Source organism: Pseudophryne corroboree, chromosome 3 (assembly GCF_028390025.1).
Source record: "Pseudophryne corroboree isolate aPseCor3 chromosome 3, aPseCor3.hap2, whole genome shotgun sequence".
In the NCBI taxonomy this organism is placed as follows: Eukaryota; Metazoa; Chordata; class Amphibia; order Anura; family Myobatrachidae; genus Pseudophryne; species Pseudophryne corroboree.
The window spans coordinates 239,773,181-239,786,100 of NC_086446.1; the positions used below are offsets into that span (position 1 = coordinate 239,773,181).

The 12,920-nt window shown below is 45.2% G+C and overlaps 2 pseudogenes; one reads left to right on the forward strand and one right to left on the reverse strand.

Annotated features, from left to right (window-relative positions):
* Positions 1-2,346: 2,346 nt before the first annotated feature.
* LOC134898382 (5S ribosomal RNA) lies at positions 2,347-2,464 on the reverse strand (annotated as a pseudogene).
* A 9,452-nt stretch (positions 2,465-11,916) lies between these two features.
* LOC134898383 (5S ribosomal RNA) lies at positions 11,917-12,034 on the forward strand (annotated as a pseudogene).
* The last annotated feature ends 886 nt before the right edge of the window (positions 12,035-12,920 follow it).

A 12,920-nucleotide genomic window follows, 5' to 3' on the forward strand; every position in this document is an offset into this window, starting at 1 on the left:
AAACTGGTATCACGTTGCGCCGCGTATCACATGCACAAACGCGTGGTCCAATCGCACAGTGTATAGATACTTGTTATCTATCCACCCTGCGATCAATTGAGTCGATTTCACAAGCTGCGCTCCTCAGCCGGAGCGTAACACAAAACCTTAACTTCAATTCACAATTCTAAACTTCACAATGCACAATTCTATATCACGCTCCTCTGCAATTCTCCACATGACTTGCGCATTTCTCTATTTATGTATTAACGTAAGTCAGCCGCCTTACGCCACCAAGTCTCTACTTACTCAGTGTCACCATGGGATCCCGACTTCCGGGGTTCAATACACTCACTCCTACTTTCAGCTCACACAAATACAGTGTTTGTACTGTACAGAAAAATATCACTCCCTTTGATTGATGGTTTTAACCCAGAGGCAGTACCGTTTAAACAAAGTCTTACACTAATCTGCTTTTGAAATTGGATAGTTATGTGCCATAGTATTAAATGTATTCTATCCCGCCTTAAATTGAACTGCTATTGTGCGGTTATAATTTGCGCTCGCAACTCTACGCAACCTTGCGTAAACACGCGCCCGTGCATGTCTATACGCCACGTGTGCGACCTTACGCCGCGTGTGCGCCTCTGTACACTGTCCTCACGTACCGTACCACGTGTACAAACGTGCATTCACAATTTAATAAACCACTCTATCTTGATAAATGTTAGCAATAAAAACTACTATTACTTACTAACACGACACACAATTCTTCCGTATAAACCTAAGCGACTAGGCCAGAACTGCGTTTCATGTTTTTATAATTACTCCCTTAACACACCAATTCAAATATGTATATATATATATGTATATAGGGTGAGCTAACCGCCAAAAAATAGTAGAAAATAATTTTTCACAGTATGTCTATTATATGCCCCAGTGTGATCTCTAGTCTCTATATGCCACTCCCCTTTCTTTATGGAGCGTCTGCTGGATCTTAAATAAATCCTGCACTTGTACGTGTGCAGGATGGAAGAAAATTGAGAATTGCAGATAAGATCAGAGCGACCATAGGTGGTAAATACTCTAAGAGACTAAAAAGATGATTTTTTTAAAACAATGCGGGATTTATTTATAACGAACGTTTTTAAAAGGTTTTTTGGACATAAAAAGGCAACATATAGGAATGCTTTTTAAAAAAAAAATTTTTTGTTATAAAGTCATTTAAAAAGCATTCTAAAGGACATGAAGATAATAATATAAAAAGTAGGAGCGATAAAAAAATAGTGCTAAAAATTCCCGTGTTCAGAAAATAAGAGTCATTAGAGACAATCGTATGTCTAAAATTATGTAAAAAAAAATTCTAATACAAATACGTATAAAAGATCGGATAAATAGAAAGAGCAGCTTAACTTGAGGATTTCAGTAGTAGCAGGAATCACCCAACCGGTTTCGTCTGGTCTGACTTCATCAAGGGGTAATGAGCACAGTGGGACACATCATCTATATATACCCCTATGGGTAAGGAAGTGATTAGTGACATCACTTCCTGTAATTGATTGACATTTGTGGAAACAGGATGTAAACATACTAGTATAGTTCAGGAACACATACTGAGTTTGGCCAATAATGAGGTAGGCTGTAGATGTGATGAAGCGCTTTACTTGCGCTTAGAAACTGTGTGGGGAGTCTTTGTGAATCATAAAAGACTTTTGCGCTTGTTTAGTCCGATGTGTGACGCTAAACGCGTCATTTCCGCCCCACTTCCGGTGTCCGTGGCTTCCTCTTGCGCATGCGCCGGTCATTGCGAAGGGAAGTGCGTCGGACATTTTCTGGGAGTCCGTGAAGCGTGACAGTTGCTCGTGCTGGAAGCGGGTGCCGGCGGCCATATTTTCATGGATAATGTTCATGTAGTTTAATAGGTCTGATATATTCAAACCGTCTCCACACCGGAAGCCGCATATGTAAATAAGATAAGATCGAGAATCAGTACATATATACGATTCCGAGGTCATATATAGTTCATCGTTTATATACAGATTCTACAGACTAGGTGTAGAGTATGTTACAATGTAGTTCATACTCCTGGTCTGATAAACATAAATAAAGTGTTTCTCCTATAAAAATGACATCCATTTAGGACATCTGGCATTTTCTATTGGAGTATAAATTGTATATGCATTGGATAAAATTAATAAGATTAATAAATAAATAGAGAGTGGATGTTGCGGTGAGACTTATATTTAGGAGTATATAGGCATAGGCATATACCGTCATGGACAGAGAACTTAGTTTCTTTGAATTGAGAGATAGAAGAAAGAGAGATGTATAGAGAGATATAGGAATAGCACGCCCCTGATCTGATTGTTATTACAGCACCTGGTCTTCTTGGGAAGTTTCCTTACCCAGTACTGGCCGGGCCAACACTGCTTGGCTTCCAAGATCGGACGAATTTGGGCATATCCAGTGTGGTATGACTGTAATCTAAGATCTGGGTAGTGGGAGAGGTGGTCCAGGGGTTGGGGAGCCTCCGCTCCGTGTCCCAACCTGGACCTAGCTGGAAAAAGGCAAGTTGATATTGTCAGGAGTTAAGGATTGGGAATGAAAGGCTTACATTTATAGAAAGGGGGCTATTTCGTAGCCTTCATTCTGTCCGTCCGGATGAAGAGATTTAATTTCATGTATCCAGAACATTTCTCTCCTTGATAGAAGGTTGGAGAGGTCTCCCCCTCTTTCTCCAAGTGTCACTAGTTCCAAACCCTTGAACGTGAGTTCCTCCGGGTTAGAGCCGTGGTATAGTAGGAAGTGTCTGGATACAGCATGTGTTTGGACCCGGTTCTTTATATTTCTGACATGCTCCTGTATGCAGATTTTTAATGGCCTCTTTGTCTTGCCGATATACTTCATCTTGCAAGGGCATTCCAGGAGGTAGATGGCGGAAGATGTGTTGCAGTTGATAAAGTGCTTAATTTTGTACTCCTTAGTTTCCCCTGTGTTCTTGAAGGTTTTTCTATTTGGGTTCACATACTTGCAGATGTTGCAATGACCACATTTGAAACATCCCACACATTTCGGTAGTGTGCTTTTTGGAGTATCACAGTTTCTTAACATGCTTGGTGCCAGGAGGTCCTTTAGATTCTGTGATTTCTTAAATACCACTTGGGGTTCAGTTGGTAAATAATCTTTGAGAATCGGGTCCATTAACAGTATGTTCCAGTGTGATTTGAGTGTTTGTTTAATCAGGTTGTCATGTTTACTGTAAGTGGTGATGAATCTAACATTGTCTTTATTGTTCTCCTTAGGTTTGTATTCCAGAAGTTTGTTTCTTTCCAGGGTTTTTGCTTGGGCATTGGCTGCTGCGAGAATATGTTCAGGGTATCCTTTTTCTTTGAATCTCTCTGTGTAGACTGACAGTTGGGCATCACGATCATCCGTTTTCTTGCAGTTTCGTGCAATCCTGGTGAACTGGGAGAGGGGAATATTATTTTTCCATCGTTTAAGATGGTTGCTCCGATAATGAACATAGCTGTTTGTATCCACCTTTTTAATGAAGTTCTTCGTAATGACATTGTTTCCTTGGTGGGTAAGTATCAGATCTAAAAACTCTATTTGTTCCGTGATGTTGTTGGATGTGAACTTCAAGTTCATGGTATTGTCGGATATATAGATGAGGAAGTCTTTAAAAGAGGGTTCATCGCCATCCCATATGATTAAAATATCATCTATATACCTTTTATAAAAGATGATATTCAGATTAAAAGGATGATTCGTAAAAATATATTCATTTTCCCAGTGACCCATAAAAAGATTGGCGAAGCTTGGCGCAAAGATAGTGCCCATCGCTGTCCCACAGGTCTGAAGGTAAAATTGATCCAGAAATTTAAAATAATAAGAATTTACTTACCGATAATTCTATTTCTCGTAGTCCGTAGTGGATGCTGGGAACTCCGTAAGGACCATGGGGAATAGCGGCTCCGTAGGAGACTGGGCACAAAAAGAAAGCTTTAGGACTACCTGGTGTGCACTGGCTCCTCCCCCTATGACCCTCCTCCAAGCCTCAGGATACTGTGCCCGGACGAGCGTACACAATAAGGAAGGATTTTGAATCCCGGGTAAGACTCATACCAGCCACACCAATCACACCGTACAACTTGTGATATGAAAACCAGTTAACAGCATGATAACAGAGGAGCCTCTGAATAGATGGCTCACAACAAGAACCCGATTAGTTAACAATAACTATGTACAAGTATTGCAGACAATCCGCACTTGGGATGGGCGCCCAGCATCCACTACGGACTACGAGAAATAGAATTATCGGTAAGTAAATTCTTATTTTCTCTGACGTCCTAGTGGATGCTGGGAACTCCGTAAGGACCATGGGGATTATACCAAAGCTCCCAAACGGGCGGGAGAGTGCGGATGACTCTGCAGCACCGAATGAGAGAACTCCAGGTCCTCCTCAGCCAGGGTATCAAATTCATAGAATTTTGCAAACGTGTTTGCCCCTGACCAAGTAGCTGCTCGGCAAAGTTGTAAAGCCGAGACCCCTCGGGCAGCCGCCCAAGATGAGCCCACCTTCCTTGTGGAATGGGCTTTTATTGATTTAGGCTGCGGTCATCCTACCGCAGAATGCGCCAGCTGAATAGTGCTACAAATCCAGCGCGCAATAGACTGCTTAGAAGCAGGAGCACCCAGCTTGTTGGGTGCCATCACGATAAACAGCGAGTCAGTTTTCCTGACTCCAGCCGTCCTGGAAAAATAAAATTTTCAGGGCCCTGACTACGTCCAGCAACTTGGAATCCTCCAAGTCCCTAGTAGCCGCAGGCACCACAATAGGTTGGTTCAAGTGAAAACCTGAGACCACCTTTGGGAGAAACTGAGGACGAGTCCTCAACTCTGCCCTATCCATATAGAAAATCAGATAAGGCTTTTACATGACAAAGCCGCCAATTCTGACACACGCCTGGCCAAGGCCAAGGCCAACAGCATGACCACTTTCCACGCGAGATACTTTAGCTTCATGGTTTTAAGTGGCTCAAACAATGCGACTTTAGGAAATCCAACACCACGTTGAGATCCAAAAAGTGCCACAGGAGGCACAAAAGGAGGCTGAATATGTAGTACTCCTTTAACCAAAGTCTGAACTTCAGGCAGTGAAGCCAGTTCTTTCTGGAAGAAAATCGACAGAGCCGAAATCTGGACCTTGATGGACCCCAATTTGAGGCCCAAACGTCACCCCTGCTTGCAGGAAGTGCAGGAATCGACATAGTTGAAATTCCTCCGTCGGGGCCTTCATGGCCTCCCACCAAGCAATAAATTTTCGCCAAACGCGGCGATAATGTCTTGCGGTGACATCCTTCCTGGCTATGATCAGGGTAGGGATGACTTCCTTCGGAATACCCTTTTCCTTTAGGATCCGGTGTTCTACCGCCATGCCGTCAAACGCAGCCGCGGTAAGTCTTGGAACAGACAGGGTCCCTGCTGCAGCAGGTCTTGTCTAAGCGGCAGAGGCCAAGGGTTCTCTGCCAGCATCTCTTGAAGTTCCGGGTACCAAGCTCTTCATGGCCAATCCGGAACTCCGAGTATGGTTTTCACTCCTCGCCTTCTTATTATTCTCAGTACCTTGGGTATGAGAGGTAGAGGAGGAGACACATAAACCGACTGGTACTCCCACGGTGTCACTAGAGCGTCCCCAGCGATCGCCTGAGGGTCCCTTGACCTGGCGCAATATCTTTTCAACTTCTTGTTGAGGCGGGACGCCATCATGTCCACCCGTGGTCATTCCCAACGGTTTACCCGCATTTGGAAAACTTCTGAATGAAGTCCCCATTCTCCTGGGTGTAGGTCGCCCATCGGAGAATCATTGTGGCTTCTGCCATCGCCATCCTGCTTCTTGTGCCGCCCTGTCTGTTTACATGGGCGACCGCCGTGATGTCGTCTGATTGGATCAGTACCGGCTGGTTCTGAAGCAGGGGCCTTGCTTGGCTTAGGGCATTGTAAATGGCCCTTCGCTGCAGAATATTTATGTGAAGCGAAATCTCCTTGGAAATTTCTTCCATGTGTGACTGCACCCCAGCCCCGAAGGCTGGCATCCGTGGTCACCAGGACCCAGTCCTGTATTCCGAATCTGCGGCCCTCTAGTAGATGAGCCCTCTGCAGCCACCACAGCAGCGACACCCTGTTTCTTGCTGACAGGGTTATCCGCTGTTGTATCTGTAGATGGGACCCGGACCATTAGTCCCACAGGTCCCACTGGAACGTCCTTGCGTGGAGTCTTCCGAATGGAATTATGCTTCGTACGAAGCTACCATTTTTCCCAGGACTCGTGTGCATTGATGTACCGACACCTGTCCTGGTTATAGGATGTCTCTGACTAGAGATGACAACTCCTCGGCTTTTTCCACTGGAAGAAACACTCTTTTCTGGTCTGCGTTCAGAAACATTTCCAGGAACAGAAGACGTGTCGTCGGGACCAGCTGTGACTTTGGAATATTGAGAATCCAGTCGTGCTGTTGTAGCACTTTCCGAGAGAGTGCTACCCCCACTACCAACTGTTCTTTGGACCTCGCCTTTATCAGGAGATCGTCCAAGTACGGGATAATAAAAACTTCCTTCTTGCGAAGGAGTATCATCACTTCTGCCATTACCTAGGTAAAGACCTTCGGTGCCGTGGACAACTCCACCGGCCGCGTCTGGAACTGATAGTGACAGTCCTGTACCACATATCTGAGGTACTCCTGGTGAGGAGGATAAATGGGGACATGCAGGTACGCATCCTTGATGTCCAGGGAGACCCTGTAATCCCCCTCGTCCAGGCTCGTAATATCCGCCCTGAGCGATTCCATCTTGAACTTGAATCTTCTGATATAAAAGTTCAAGTATTTTAATTTCAAGATGGGTCTCACCGAAACGTTTCGGCCACTGTGGAATAGTAACCCCTTCCTTGCTGAAGGAGGGGCACCTTGACAATCACTTGTTGTGATTATAGTGTTGAATATCCACCAACACCGTCTCCCTGGCAGAGGGAGGTGCCGGTAAGGCAGATTTTAGGAAACGGCGGGGGGAAGAACGTCTCGAACTCCAGCCTGTACCCCTGAGATACTACTTGAAGGACCCAGGGATCCGTGTGAGAGAGCCCACTGTCCGCTGAAATTTCTGAGACGGGCCCCCACCGTACCCGGGTCCGCCTGAGCAGCCCCCGCACCATGCTGTGGATCTACCGGACGCAGGGAGGATTTCTGCTCTTGGGGACTAGCTGTGTGTTGCAGCTTTTTCCTCTACCTTTGCCTCTCAGCAGAAAGGATGAGCCTCTAGCCCTCTTGCTTTTCTGGGGCCGAAAGGACTGTACTTGATGATACGGTGCTTTCTTTTGTTGTGGGGTAGCCTGTGGCAAAAAAATCGATTTCCCAACAGTAGCTGTGGAAACGAGGTCTGAAAAACCATCCCCAAACAGTTTTACCCCCTTATAGGGCAACTTCCATGTGCTGATTCGAGTCGGCATCGCCTGACCATTGCCAAGTCCATAACCCCCGTCTGGCGGCAATGGACCTAGCACTTATTTTTGATGCCAGCCGGCAAATATCCCTCTGTGCATCACGTATGTATAAGACCACGTCTTTTATATGCTCTATTTTCAGCAAAATATTGTCCCTATCCATAGTTATTTTCTGACAGGGAATCTGACCACACAGCGGGAGCACTGCACATCCATGCCGAAGCAACGGCTGGTCGCAATATAGTGCCCTAGTGTGTGACTATATCTTATAGGGTAACCTCCTGCTTTCTATCAGCAGGTCCCTTCAGGGCGGCCGTATCCGGAGACGGTAGTGCCACCTTTTCTGATAAGCGTGTAAGCGCTGTATCTACCCTATGGGGTGTTTCCCCGCGTGACCTATCCTCTGGCGGGAAAGGGTACGCTGCCAATAACCGTTTTAGAAATTATCAATTTCTTACCGGGGGAAGACCACTCTTCCTCACACACCTCATTTAATTTCTCAGATGCAGGAAAAACTACTAATAGTTTTCTCTCACCAAACACAATACCCTTTTATGTGGTACCTGGGGTATAATCATAAATGTGTAATACATTTTTCATTGCCTCAATCCTGTAACGGGTGGACCTATTTGGAGGGTACACCAGTCTCATCGACGTCGACACTGGAGTCAGTATCCGTGTCGACATCTGTGTCTGTTATCTGAGGTAGCGGGCGATTTTAGAGCCCCCCATGACATTTGAGACGCTGGAACAGGCACAAGCTGAGTAGCCGGCTGTTCTGTGTCGTCGACCTTTTATGTAAGGAGTTGACACTTTCACGTAATCTTTCCATAAGTTCAACCACACCGGTGTCGACCCCGCAGGGGGTGACAACATATTTACAGGCATTCGCTCCGCCTCCACCTCATTATCCTCCACATACCTGTCGACACAGCCGTACCGACACACAGCACACACACAGGGAATGCTCTGATAGAGGACAGGACCCCACAAAGCCCTTTGGGGAGACAGAGGGAGAGTATGCCAGCACACACCAGGGCGCTATATATCACAGGGATAGCACCTATAAAAAGTGTTTTCCCTTATAGCTGCATATATATATGTATACTGCGCCTAAATTGTGCCCCCCTCTCTTTTTAACCCTTCCTGTAGTGTATTAACTGCAGGGGAGAGCCAGGGAGCTTCCCTCCAACGGAGCTGTGAGGGAAAAATGGCGCCAGTGTGCTGAGGAGATAGCTCCGCCCCTTTTTCGCGGACTTTTCTCCCGCATTTTTATGGATTCTGGCAGGGGTTAATGTACATCCATATAGCCCTGGGGGTTATATGTGATGTATTTTTGCCAGCCAAGGTGTTAATATTGCTGCTCAGGGCGCCCCCCCCCCTGCGCCCTGCACCCATCAGTGACCGCAGTGTGAGGTGTGCATGAGGAGCAATGGCGCACAGCTGCAGTACTGTGCGCTACCTTGATGAAGAATGATGTCTTCTGCCGCCGATTTTCCGGACCTCTTCTTGCTTCTGGCTCTGTAAGGGGGCCGGCGGCGCGGCTCTGGGAACGGACTCCGAGGCTGGGCCTGTGTTCGATCCCTCTGGAGCTAATGGTGTCCAGTAGCCTAAGAAGCCCAAGCTGGCTGCAAGCAGGCAGGTTCGCTTCTTCTCCCCTTAGTCCCTCGATGCAGTGAGCCTGTTGCCAGCAGGTCTCACTGAAAATAAAAAACCTAAAACTAACTTTTATCTAAGAAGCTCAGGAGAGCCCCCTAGATTGCACCCTGCTCGGTCGGGCACAAAAATCTAACTGAGGCTTGGAGGAGGGTCATAGGGGGAGGAGCCAGGGCACACCAGGTAGTCCTAAAGCTTTCTTTTTGTGCCCAGTCTCCTGCGGAGCCGCTATTCCCCATGGTCCTTACGGAGTTCCCAGCATCCACTAGGACGTCAGAGAAAATTATGTTTCAGGATAAAATTCATAATCTCAGAAATAAAAATCTGGTGGTCGTCTGTGATGAGATGATCCTTGCCCATAAAAAAATTGCAAGCCTGAATTCCCTTCTCGTGTTCGATGCACGTGTATAAGGACTGTACATCTATCGTGACCCATCTGTACGTGTCTTTCCATCCTTGTGATTCCATTGAATTAAGAACTGAAGTGGTGTCTTTAAGATATGCAGGTAGGTCCATGACATATTTTCTAAGGAAGATGTCCACGTATTCCGACAGGTGGGATGTTAGGGAATCTATTCCTGCCACAATGGGCCTCCCTGGTGGGTTGGTCATCGATTTGTGCACCTTTGGGAGAAAATAGAAGATGGGGGTGACGGGGTTGGTGTTAAGGAGGTACTGGTACTCTTCCTTAGACAGTGTCTCATTTCTGAGGCCTCTAAGGAGAATGACTCTAAGTTCCTCCACGAAGGATTCCTTTGGATCCGCTGCTAGTGGTTCATATGAAGACCTATCTCCTAATAGTCTTTCGGCTTCCAGCTGGTGATCATGGACCGCACGGCATATATTGTGGAAGCCGATAGACTATTAGGAGATAGGTCTTCATATGAACCACTAGCAGCGGATCCAAAGGAATCCTTCGTGGAGGAACTTAGAGTCATTCTCCTTAGAGGCCTCAGAAACGAGACACTGTCTAAGGAAGAGTACCAGTACCTCCTTAACACCAACCCCGTCACCCCCATCTTCTATTTTCTCCCAAAGGTGCACAAATCGATGACCAACCCACCAGGGAGGCCCATTGTGGCAGGAATAGATTCCGTAACATCCCACCTGTCGGAATACGTGGACATCTTCCTTAGAAAATATGTCATGGACCTACCTGCATATCTTAAAGACACCACTTCAGTTCTTAATTTAATGGAATCACAAGGATGGAAAGACACGTACAGATGGGTCACGATAGATGTACAGTCCTTATACACGTGCATCGAACACGAGAAGGGAATTCAGGCTTGCAATTTTTTTATGGGCAAGGATCATCTCATCACAGACGACCACCAGATTTTTATTTCTGAGATTATGAATTTTATCCTGAAACATAATTATTTTAAATTTCTGGATCAATTTTACCTTCAGACCTGTGGGACAGCGATGGGCACTATCTTTGCGCCAAGCTTCGCCAATCTTTTTATGGGTCACTGGGAAAATGAATATATTTTTACGAATCATCCTTTTAATCTGAATATCATCTTTTATAAAAGGTATATAGATGATATTTTAATCATATGGGATGGCGATGAACCCTCTTTTAAAGACTTCCTCATCTATATATCCGACAATACCATGAACTTGAAGTTCACATCCAACAACAACACGGAACAAATAGAGTTTTTAGATCTGATACTGACCCACCAAGGAAACAATGTCATTACGAAGAACTTCATTAAAAAGGTGGATACAAACAGCTATGTTCATTATCGGAGAAACCATCTTAAACGATGGAAAAATAATATTCCCCTCTCCCAGTTCACCAGGATTGCACGAAACTGCAAGAAAACGGATGATCGTGATGCCCAACTGTCAGTCTACACAGAGAGATTCAAAGAAAAAGGATACCCTGAACATATTCTCGCAGCAGCCAATGCCCAAGCAAAAACCCTGGAAAGAAACAAACTTCTGGAATACAAACCTAAGGAGAACAATAAAGACAATGTTAGATTCATCACCACTTACAGTAAACATGACAACCTGATTAAACAAACACTCAAATCACACTGGAACATACTGTTAATGGACCCGATTCTCAAAGATTATTTACCAACTGAACCCCAAGTGGTATTTAAGAAATCACAGAATCTAAAGGACCTCCTGGCACCAAGCATGTTAAGAAAACGTGATACTCCAAAAAGCACACTACCGAAATGTGTGGGATGTTTCAAATGTGGTCATTGCAACATCTGCAAGTATGTGAACCCAAATAGAAAAACCTTCAAGAACACAGGGGAAACTAAGGAGTACAAAATTAAGCACTTTATCAACTGCAACACATCTTCCGCCATCTACCTCCTGGAATGCCCTTGCAAGATGAAGTATATCGGCAAGACAAAGAGGCCATTAAAAATCCGCATACAGGAGCATGTCAGAAATATAAAGAACCGGGTCCAAACACATGCTGTATCCAGACACTTCCTACTATACCACGGCTCTAACCCGGAGGAACTCACGTTCAAGGGTTTGGAACTAGTGACACTTGGAGAAAGAGGGGGAGACCTCTCCAACCTTCTATCAAGGAGAGAAATGTTCTGGATACATGAAATGAAATCTCTTCATCCGGATGGACTGAATGAAGGCTACGAAATAGCCCCCTTTCTATAAACGTAAGCCTTTCATTCCCAATCCTTAACTCCTGACAATATCAACTTGCCTTTTTCCAGCTAGGTCCAGGTTGGGACACGGAGCGGAGGCTCCCCAACCCCTGGACCACCTCTCCCACTACCCAGATCTTAGATTACAGTCATACCACACTGGATATGCCCAAATTCGTCCGATCTTGGAAGCCAAGCAGTGTTGGCCCGGCCAGTACTGGGTAAGGAAACTTCCCAAGAAGACCAGGTGCTGTAATAACAATCAGATCAGGGGCGTGCTATTCCTATATCTCTCTATACATCTCTCTTTCTTCTATCTCTCAATTCAAAGAAACTAAGTTCTCTGTCCATGACGGTATATGCCTATGCCTATATACTCCTAAATATAAGTCTCACCGCAACATCCACTCTCTATTTATTTATTAATCTTATTAATTTTATCCAATGCATATACAATTTATACTCCAATAGAAAATGCCAGATGTCCTAAATGGATGTCATTTTTATAGGAGAAACACTTTATTTATGTTTATCAGACCAGGAGTATGAACTACATTGTAACATACTCTACACCTAGTCTGTAGAATCTGTATATAAACGATGAACTATATATGACCTCGGAATCGTATATATGTACTGATTCTCGATCTTATCTTATTTACATATGCGGCTTCCGGTGTGGAGACGGTTTGAATATATCAGACCTATTAAACTACATGAACATTATCCATGAAAATATGGCCGCCGGCACCCGCTTCCAGCACGAGCAACTGTCACGCTTCACGGACTCCCAGAAAATGTCCGACGCACTTCCCTTCGCAATGACCGGCGCATGCGCAAGAGGAAGCCACGGACACCGGAAGTGGGGCGGAAATGACGCGTTTAGCGTCACACATCGGACTAAACAAGCGCAAAAGTCTTTTATGATTCACAAAGACTCCCCACACAGTTTCTAAACGCAAGTAAAGCGCTTCATCACATCTACAGCCTACCTCATTATTGGCCAAACTCAGTATGTGTTCCTGAACTATACTAGTATGTTTACATCCTGTTTCCACAAATGTCAATCAATTACAGGAAGTGATGTCACTAATCACTTCCTTACCCATAGGGGTGTATATATAGATGATGTGTCCCACTGTGCT